At 45.9% G+C, this 7812-nt stretch overlaps 1 non-coding gene across 1 annotated transcript; it reads left to right on the top strand.

The window, feature by feature from the left end:
* The first annotated feature begins 6114 nt into the window (after positions 1-6114).
* trnae-cuc (transfer RNA glutamic acid (anticodon CUC)) lies at positions 6115-6186 on the top strand. The gene has a single exon. It is a non-coding gene; the product is annotated as a tRNA-Glu (tRNA).
* Positions 6187-7812: the final 1626 nt, after the last annotated feature.

Below are 7812 nucleotides of genomic sequence, written 5' to 3'. Positions count from 1 at the left end.
ATTATTTTGTACGTCTCTATTAAGTCACCCCTTAATCTTCTAAACTCCAACGAATACAATCCCAGTATCCTCAGCCGTTCCTCATATGTTAGACCTGTCATTCCAGGGATCATCCGTGTGAATCTCCGCTGGACACATTCCAGTGCCAGTATGTCCTTCCTGAGGTGTGGGGACCAAAACTGGATACAGTACTCCAAATGGGGCCTAACCAGAGCTTTATAAAGTCTTAGTAGTACATCTCTGCTTTTATATTCCAACTCTCTTGAGATAAGAGACAACATTGCATTCGCTTTCTTAATCACGGACTCAACCTGCATGTTTACCTTGAGAGAATCCTCGACTAGCACTCCCAGATCCCTTTGTGCTTTGGCTTTATTAATTTTCTCACCATTTAGAAAGTAGTCTATGCTTTTATTCTTTTTGCCAAAGTGCAAGACCTCGCACTTGCTCACGTTAAATTCCATCAGCCATTTCCTGGACCACTCTCCCAACCTGTCTAGAACCTTCTGTAGCCTTTCCACTTCCTCAGTACTACCTGCCTGTCCACCTAACTTCGTATCATCGGCAAACTTCGCTAGAATGCCCTCGGTTCCCTCATCCAAATCATTAATATATAATGCGAACAGCTGTGGCCCCAGCACCGAACCCTGCGGGACACCGCTCGTCACCGGCTGCCATTCTGAAAAAGAACCTTTTATCGCAACTCTCTGCCTTCTGTTAGACAGTCAATCCTCAATCCATCCCAACAGCTCACCTCGAACACCATGGGCCCTCACCTTGCTCAGCAGCCTCCCGTGTGGCACCTTATCAAAGGCCTTTTGAAAGTCTAGATAGACCACATCCACTGGGTTTCCCTGGTCTAACCTACTTGTTACCTCTTCAAAAAATTCCAACAGGTTTGTCAGGCATGACCTCCCTTTACTAAATCCATGTTGACTTGTTCTAATCAGACTCTGCTCTTCCAAGAATTTAGAAACCTCATCCTTAATGATGGATTCTAGAATTTTACCAACAACCGAGGTTAAACTGATTGGCCTATAATTTTCCATCTTTTGCCTTGATCCTTTCTTGAACAAGGGGGTTACAACAGCCATCTTCCAATCATCCGGGACCTTTCCTGACTCCAGTGACTCTTGAAAGATCTCAACCAATGCCTCTGCTATTTCCTCAGCCACCTCTCTCAGAACTCTAGGGTGTATCCCATCGGAGCCAGGTGATATATCAATTTTAAGACTTTTTAACTTTTCTAGCACTATCTCTTTCGTAATGGCAACCATACTCAACTCAGCCCTGTGACACCCTTTAATTTTTGGGATATTACTCATGTCTTCCACTGTGAAAACTGACGTAAAGTACTTGTTAAGTTCTCCTGCTATTTCCTTATCTCCCATCACTAGGCTTTCTGCATCAGTTTGAAGTGGCCCAATGTCTACTTTTGCCTGTCATTTGTTTCTTATGTACTGAAAGAAACTTTTACTATTATTTTTAATATTACTGGCGATCCTACCTTCATATTTGATCCTCTCATTTCTTATTACACTCTTTGTTATACTCTGTTTGCTTTTGTATCCTTCCCAATCTTCTGATTTCCCACTGTTCTTAGCCACTTTATAGGATCTCTCTTTTTCTTTAATACATTTCCTGACTTCCTTTGTCAGCCAAGGTTGTCTAATCCCTCCCCGGATAATCTTTCTTTTCTTGGGAATGAACCTCTGTACAGTGTCCTCAATTATACCTACAAACTCCTGCCATTTTTGCTCTACTGTCTTCCCGGTTAGCCTCTGCTTCCAGTCTATTTTAGTCAGTTCCTCTCTCATGCCCTCATAATTACCTTTATTCAACTGTAACACCATTACATCAGATTTTGCCTTCTCCCTTTCAAACTCCAGACTGAACTCTACCATATTATGGTCGCTACTTCCTAAGGGTTCCCGTACTTTAAGATTTTTTAGAGAGTCTGGTTCATTGCAAAGCACTAGGTCCAGAATAGCCTGCTCTCTTGTGGGCTCCATGACAAGCTGTTCCAAAAAGCCATCCTGTAAGCATTCCATGAATTCCCTTTCTTTAGATCCACTAGCAACATTATTTACCCAGTCCACCGGCATATTGAAATCTCCCATGATCACTGTGACCTTGCCTTTCTGACACGCCTTCTCTATTTCCCGGCACATGTTGCAACCCTGGTCCTGACCACTGTTAGGAGGTCTATACACAACTCCAATTATGTTTTTTTTGCCTTTGTGGTTCCTCAATTCCACACACACAGACTCCACATCATCCGACGCTATGTCATTCAATACCATAGATTTAATTTTGTTCACGTCACAGCGCTGTCAGAGGAGGGGAAGCTGAAATAGGCTGACAAGCCCAATACTCACCTTTCCTGTTGGAAACATTCCATGAGAAATATTAGGCCTCCACTTGTGGCCGAACATTTACGTTGCTGCCTTAGACACCCTTTGGGGTTCTCCCGCCCAGTGTGGTAACCTGCTGACTATGCTTTCTTCGCTGGCGATTTTAAATGACTTCCTATTGGTTGCATTATCGCTCAAACTTCACAAAACCCGTCTCAATAAAGCCACGTTTTCTCACGTCTGGGAATTTATTGCCATGCAGGAAACTCGTGTTCTGAACAAAAACCGTAGCACACTCAAAACGTCGGCTCTGTTTACCTTTCCACAGATGCTGCTCGACCCGTTGGCTTTCTGTAGTATTCCCTGTGTTTGTTCAACACAAATGCTGCTTTCCATTAAAGAACTTCAATCCCTTTCCTCTAGTAACTGACCCTCGTCGGTGGCAATAGGTTCTTCTGATCATTAACCTGCCCATTCCCACCACTTCTTCTCCCATCATTGCCAACAGCCCCTGGACATCTCCAGTTAACCTTCTTTGCTCCAAAGAGAACATTCCCAAAAGTGGAAACACCTCATGCCTGGACATGATGCAAGTGTTACAATCGGGAAGAGATTTTGGCAAAATATTGTCAGTTAGCAGGTGGAAAAATGTTCATGAAGTAAAACAGAGATCCCAGTCTCCAGCTTTGTGAATCTTTAGAAACTCTTTGGGAAATGGAATTAGAGGAGAATGAAGGAATGAACTGTCCGACTAAACAGAGACAGTCCAGACACCGTCCCCTCGTTTAAGAGGCCGGGAGATTGACTCTATTATTCTCGGGACATGAACTGAACTGAGACATTGAAAAAATTCTCGTTCCTGCACATCAGGAATTCAAACCCCTTCTCGGCTCCGGGTCACTGTGAAAAGTCGGGAACAGGCAAAACACTGAAAGGCTCAAAGGGCGATGGCCCCGGTGTAGGAAAGGTAGTTTCTAGTGACATGGATGTGCCTGCAGATGGTGGGATCAGACTGTCCCCATGTCTTCACAATGAATGGCCCAGGCTTTAGTATATAAAAGTAAAACTGGAGAGGAAGTGTTCATGCTAGGCACGACAGACAGAATTATGCATTGACGAACCGCCTCCTCTAACAGATTGTGCAAGCTGTGCGTTTACGTATCTCTCTATCGCAATTGGCCAGCCTGTTCGGTTGTTAATCGGAAGGTTGGTGGTTGGAGACCACCCAGGCACGGAGTGTTTGTTGTTCTCGCTCCTACCGCTTTCTTGGCTGCGAAGATGAGCGTTTTTAATGGTGTCAGGAAAATGTTTCCCAAACGGAAATCTTCTCCACTGAGGAAGCACAAAGGGGTTTCTGAATTTATTTAATTTCGAACGTAAAGGACTACGAATGCTGAGAATCCGAAATAGAAAGAGAAACGGCTGGAGAAACTCAGCAGGTTTGGCTGTACCTGGATAAGGAAAAAATGATTTCTGAAATGTTGTCTCTGATTCTCTTTCCACAGATGCTGCCTGACCTGCTGAGTTGCTCCTGCAATTTCAGTTTTTGTTTTTAACTGAACGTCCATTTCATCTTTCGGGATGAAACACCCAGACTCGCCATTTGCAGATATTTAACACTTTCGAAACCTGTTAAGTGATTGGATTCAAACAAGTTCTGCAATGATTCACCCTTTCTCAGCTCCACAGACAGAGAGACCTGGGAAATGAAGCTGTCAGTGTGGTTCTGTATTCGTGGGCCGAGTGGTTAATGCGACAGACTTGAAATCCATTGCGGTTTCCCCACGCAGGTGTGAACCCTGCCGACTACAGTTGAGAACTGTCGTCAGAAAGAAAGGGAGATTGCTCCACGGTTTTTTTTAGACGCACATCAGTGGAGGGGTTGAAATATTTCAATCACGTTGAGACTGGTCGGGAATCTGCAACCCACTGCCTGTCAGGGTGGAACAAGCAGATACCCACAGAGCTGCTTTTGAGGCAATGAGTCAAGTGTTTGGAAATGAGACTAGAACAGTGAGGGGCATGAAGTCGTGATCGAAATGAAGCAGGTACCTAAGAACAAAGGTGTTTTATTTCCCAATGAAAGATACTGCTTTACAAAGTTGAGACAATGGAAGGGAATCAGTGACGGTGATTATCTTTGGCTGTTCACCTTGTGAATATTCCCATTGCTGCGCATGTCCGTGTTCACGTCAGAGCTCTGCAGCATGGTGGCGTTAGATACGCACAGTGCCAGGGGCGCAATGGATGACGCATCTGACTCCACCTACCTGTTTGAAATGCAGCTCACAGTTTCTTCACACACCCCAATTAATCTTTCTCATTGTCCTGAAGCCGGCATACGGTTTGAATTCCCGATCTGCGGGAACGAGAATCTTTTCACTGTCTCGCGTCAGTAAGTGTCCCTGAGAACATCAGAGTCAAGCCACAGCGCTGTCAGAGGAGGGGAAGCTGAAAGAGCCCCACACGCTGCTCACGGGCACATTTCAATTTCCCCAACTCACCGCCCCAACCACTGCGGCTCCTGGGAGTGGAGAGGGAACAAACACCAAAACCCAGTCTCAGTTTTGTAAATCTTCAGGAAATATGAAAGCTGTTCATCCCTTTGGATCTTCCATCCTGGCCTGACAGCGTTGATTTTAAATGACTGTCCAGTCAGTGCCGATTCTTTTTGGCTGAAAAAAATCTTCCTTATATCATCCCAGCATTTCTTGCTACAGAGAACTGTGCGGCAGAGTTCATGTATATATTTCTTTGTATGGTATTTTGTAAATAACATTCGTTTTCTGGTTGTTTGTATCGGGTATTTCAGGTTCATTAGCCGCTGTTTAAGTGTGTTGGTAGGTTTGTGGGCTACCATGATGCTGAGAGGGCTGAGTTGTCTGGACATCATTTCCCAGATGTCTTGAATGTAAAGTAATGTGGCTAGGGTTTCTACACACGTTGCGTCTGCTTGTGTCAGTTTGTTGATGTGAAATCGGCACACTGGGTTCACTGGTTAGGCAAAAGTGAGGACTGCAGATGCTGGAAACCAGAGTTTAGATCAGAGTGGTTCTGGAAAAGCACAGCAGGTCAAACAGCTTCCGAGGAGCAGGAAAATCGACGTTTCAGGCAAAAGCCCTTCATTAGGAATAGAGGCAGGTCGCCTCCAGGGTGGAGAGATAAGTTGGGTGTGTGTGTGCTGGGCCGATGGTAGCAAAGAGTACAATAGGTGAATGGGGTTGAGGATAGAGGTGACAGGTCAGAGAGGAGGGTGGAGCGGATAGGTGGTCAGGGAGATTGGCAGGTAGGACAGATCATGACGACAGCGCTGAGCTGTAAGGTTGCAACTGAGGTAAGGTGGGGGAGGGGAAATGAGGAAACTGGTGAAGTCCACATTGATGTCCTGGGGGTTGAATGTATCCCAGGTGAAAGATGAGGCGTTCTTCCTCCACGCATCGGGTGGGGATGGAGCGGCGATGTAGAAGGCCCAGGGCCTGCATGTCCTCGGCAGAGTGGGAGGGGGGGTTGAAATGTTGGGCCATAGGGCGATGGGGTTGATTGGTGCGGGTGCCCTGGAGATGCTCCCTCAAGCACTGTGACTTGACTCTGCGAGCAGTCTTCAGTCTCCCCAAAGTAGAGGAGACCGCATCGGGAGCAATGTTCATAAGAAATGACATTGGTGGATGCACAGGTGAAAGCCTTCTGCCTTCCGCGGCCCGGGTTCGATTTCCGGGCAGGTAAGTCATTTTCAGTAGATCTGATAACATGCATCACTATCTCCCTGGTGGTCTAGTGGTTAGGATTCAGCGCTCTCACCGCCGCGGCCTGGGTTCGATTCCCGGTCAGGGAAGCATTTTTCTGGGGGTTTCTTGGCTACCCGTTTTTCTGAAATGCGCTGTACAGTTATTGATTGGTCTTCGTAGTTCCTGGGTGCTCCAGTGTGTTGTGGCTCGTTGAAATAGTGTCCTGATACAGATTTGTTTGTATGTGTAGGGATGATTGCTTCTGTAGCTAAGTTCTTGGTTCGCGTGCGTTGTTTTCCTTTAGAGGCTGTTTTAAATTTACCATTGACTGTTCGCTCTACTGTGGCATCTAGAATTGCCACTTTGTTGTTGTTCTCCTCTTTTGTGAATTTTATGCCGGTGAGGAGATTGTTGGTGGTGTTGTAGGTTTCCTCTATTTTGTTTCATTTTTGGATGACAGAAGTGTCATCACTGTAGCGGACCCAAAGTTTGGGTTGGATCATTGAAAGGGCTGTTTGTTCGAGTCTCTGCATTATTGCTTCTGCTCGGAATCCTGATACTGGTGGCTTCATGGGTGTTTCGTTGATTTGTTTGTCGGGCTTGTTACTGAATATGAAGTGGGTGGTAAGGCACAGCTCCACGAGCTTGACAGTGTTATCTTTGCTGATGAAGTTGGTGCTGTGTTTGTGACTTTGGTTCTTCGAGTAGTGATTACAGTTTTCTTTGGCCACGTTGATGTTAATGGATGTGAGCAGGGTTGTTATGTCAAAGGGCATCATTATTCCATCATCTTCTATCTTGGTGTCTTTGGTGTTCAGGGATTCTTGGATGGAGTAAATGGAGTGGCGTGAATCTGCGACTTAGTGTTTTAGTCTTCACTGGAGGCCTTTCACTTGTCTGTATATTGGTGTTCCAAGTGGTGAGACTATGGGCCTGAGGGGGGCTCCTGGTTTGAAGAGAAGGAGAACAACAACTAAGTGCCATTCCTAGACGTCACAGTAGAGCGAACAATCAATGGGGAACTTCAAACTAGCGTCTACAGAAAAACAACACACACAAACCAAATACTTAAACTCAGAAGCAATCATCCCAACACCCACAATCGAAGCTGCATCAGGACATTATTTCAACGAGCCACTACACACTGCAGCACAGAGAAACTACGAAGAGCACAAGAGAAATACGTATATAGTGTATTTAAGGAGAACGGGTCCCCAATAAAACCAGTCCGCCGATTTCTCATTGATGCTTCCAAGCTGACTCTCAAAAATTCGGTTTGTCCCTCCATTCTTTCCTGTTTGTTTTTTGTGGGTTTTGAAAACTTTCGCAATCCTCTGACTGAGTATTGGAGTTGGGAAGTAATGTTGTGGCTGTACAGGACATTGGGTAGACCACTTTGGGAATATTGTGTGCAATTCTGGTCCCCCTCCTATCAGAAGGATATTGTGAAATTTGAAAGGGTTCTGAAGCACCAATGGGCCCACAGAGGAGAAGATACCCTTCTACTGCCCTGAGTTTGGGAAGGCCTTCAGTGATTCCTCTGCCCTGCTGACGCACCAGTTGGTCCACACCGTGGAAGGCTGTTTTCCGGCCCCAAGTGCAAGATGGGCTTCAGCAGTTCTTCCCACCTGCTGAGACACCAGTGGGTCCACACAGAGGAGAGGCCGTTCTCCGAGTGCAGGAAGGGCTTTGCTTTTTCCTCCGACCTGCTAGCCCATTGGTGGTCCACATGG

This window comes from Chiloscyllium plagiosum, unplaced genomic scaffold (genome assembly GCF_037043375.1).
Source record: "Chiloscyllium plagiosum isolate Xiang-an unplaced genomic scaffold, Cpla_swu_hap1 HiC_scaffold_27, whole genome shotgun sequence".
In the NCBI taxonomy this organism is placed as follows: domain Eukaryota; kingdom Metazoa; phylum Chordata; class Chondrichthyes; order Orectolobiformes; family Hemiscylliidae; genus Chiloscyllium; species Chiloscyllium plagiosum.
Note: the sequence above shows the minus strand (reverse complement) of the source record. Positions and strands in the feature narration are given on the sequence as shown.